The sequence below is a fragment of the Nicotiana attenuata genome, chromosome 12, assembly GCF_001879085.1.
Source record: "Nicotiana attenuata strain UT chromosome 12, NIATTr2, whole genome shotgun sequence".
In the NCBI taxonomy this organism is placed as follows: Eukaryota; Viridiplantae; Streptophyta; class Magnoliopsida; order Solanales; family Solanaceae; genus Nicotiana; species Nicotiana attenuata.
The window spans coordinates 41,640,795-41,643,338 of record NC_032000.1 but is presented as its reverse complement, the minus strand read 5'-3'; positions in this window follow the sequence as shown (position 1 = coordinate 41,643,338).

Here is a 2,544-nt window from a genome sequence, read left to right as displayed (position 1 = left end):
CGCTCGGACTAACCTCTGAATGCACCCCGTGCAGGAGGCGCGCTAGAAACTGGGGGTGCATAGTAAGGCTCCTGAGGTATAGGCGGAGCTGGAGCACTGCTGGCTGCTGGAAGAGCTGAATGGATAGGGAAACCCGCATAACCTCTACCATAACGACCTGCTGATGGGGTACGGGCACCAGAGTAGTGACCTGACTCTCGAGACCTCTTGGCCTCCCTCTCCCTCGCTCCCTGGCGAGCATACCCGCAATCCTTCTAGCAATGCTCACTACCTGCTGATAAGGAATGTCCATCTCCAACTCTCGAGCCATGCTAGATCTGATGGGTGAAATAAGACCCTCAATGAACCTGCGAACTCTCTCCCGAACTGTAGCAACCAAGGCCGGTGCATGCCTGGCCAATCTGGTATAACGGATGGCATACTCCGAAACGGTCATAGCACCCTAGCGCAATTGCTCAAACTCTGCGCGCCATGCGTCTCTGAGACTCTGGGGAACAAACTCTCTCATAAACATATCCGAGAACTGGGTCCAAGTCAGTGAAGCAGCCTCGACTGGACTGTCTATCTCATAAGTGCGCCACCAATCATAGGCGGCTCCCCGAAGCTGAAAAGCAGTGAAAGAAACCCCGCTAGACTCCACTATGCCCATAGTGCAAAGAATACGGTGACACTCCTCTAGAAATCCCAAGGCATCATCTGATGCTAATCCACTGAACACTGGGGGATCATACTTCTTGAACCTCTCAAGTCTCCGCTGCTCGTCCTCTGAAGCAGCTGACCCATCCTTGGGCTGAACTGGCGCTGCAGGCGGTGCGGGAATAATCTCGGGAGCCTGCTCAACCTGCACTCGCTGCTCAGGAGTGCGGATGGCGGGAGTCTGTGCTCCTCCCCCGGCCTAGGATGTGGCTGCAGCAAGGGGAAGCAACCCTGCCTGAGCCAAAGTGGTGTACATGCTCATGAACTGAGCCAAAGTCTCCTGGAGCGCTGGAGTAGTAGTGGCAGTAGTAGGTGTGCCAGGTGTCTGGGCTCCGGCTGGATCTGCTGGTGGTACCTCGGCGGTAGCTCGCGCAGGTGCTCTGGCGGCACCACGTGCGCGTCCTCGACTTCTCCCCCGGCCCCGGCCTCTGACGGCTGTAGTAGGGGGCGCGGGTGCCTGATCATCTCGAGTAGCACGTGTCCTCACCATCTGTGAGAGAATAGAAGTCAGAAGATTAGAAGTGATGCCAAAATATCGCACGACAAGGAATTCAAATGAAATGAAGATTTTTCCTAAACAGTTACATAGCCTCTCGTAGATAAGTATAGACGTCTCCGTACCGATCAGCGAGACTCTAATAAACCGGCATGTGTTCCGTGACTCCTATGAACCTAGAGCTCTGATACCAACTTGTCACGACCCCAGTTCACCCTCCATGAACATGTCGTGATGGCACCTAGTTCCTATAACTAGGTAAGCCTAACAAATGCGGAAATAACAACCTAACTTGCGTATGGTTAAATAAAGCTAGACATATTAAAATAATAACTGCATATAAGGCCGCTCGTCCTATACAACTCAAAAGAAATGGGGAAGTCTACAACTCAATCCCAGAACCCGGAAACTCACGGGAACCACAGGCTAACAGAAACATAGTACGCTGCTCTAACTCCAGAATATCTAAACAACTGAGAGGAAAGGAATAAACTAAGTACTAAAGCTGGAACAGAATAGAGACTCCTGGTCTGCGGACGCGGTAGATATACCTCGAAGTCTCCATGTATCTCCTCGCCTCAAGGATAGTGCGCCTGAGTGGAGGTACCTGGATCTGCACATGAAAAACATGCGCAGGAAGGGCATGAGTACACCACAGCGGTACTCAGTAAGTGCCAAACCTAACCTCGATTGGGTAGTGACGAGGAAAGGTCAGGGCCCTACCGAGGTAAAACACAATATATAATAGGTTAAGGGAAACAGAATAGATAAAGTCTACAGCAAGAATCTAAACAGCATATATAAGGGAAACAGTAATAGGAAGCAGAAACAAAACAATATAAGGAATACTGCTCACAACAGGAAGTAATAGCCGGGGATCTCTTGGTATCCCGAGGATCTTTTGGTATCCTCATCATTTACACGAGGGATCTCTTGGTATCCCAAGGATCTCTTGGTATCCTCAAATCTTACATTTACATGTGTCGGGGATCTCTTGGTATCCCGCACCTCGGGATCTCTTGGTATCCCGAGGATCTCTTGGTATCCTCAAATCTTACATTTACATGTGCCGGGGATCTCTTGGTATCCCGCACCTCAATCCAGAACATAACAAGTACAGGGGGATCTCCCGGGATGCCGTCCCGTAGTCCCAATTTAAAACACACAATAACAGCCCAACACATTAGGATAAATGTTAAACTCATAACAAGTAATAGAATTCCTAGTCTAACATGCTCCACGGAGTACAACAAGACAGTTTAAGCACATAAGCAAGTAAGTCAACGAAACATGCTTCTCTAAACTAGCATAGGATAAACTTACAATTCAAAATAAACAGGTAAGCAAGAAAA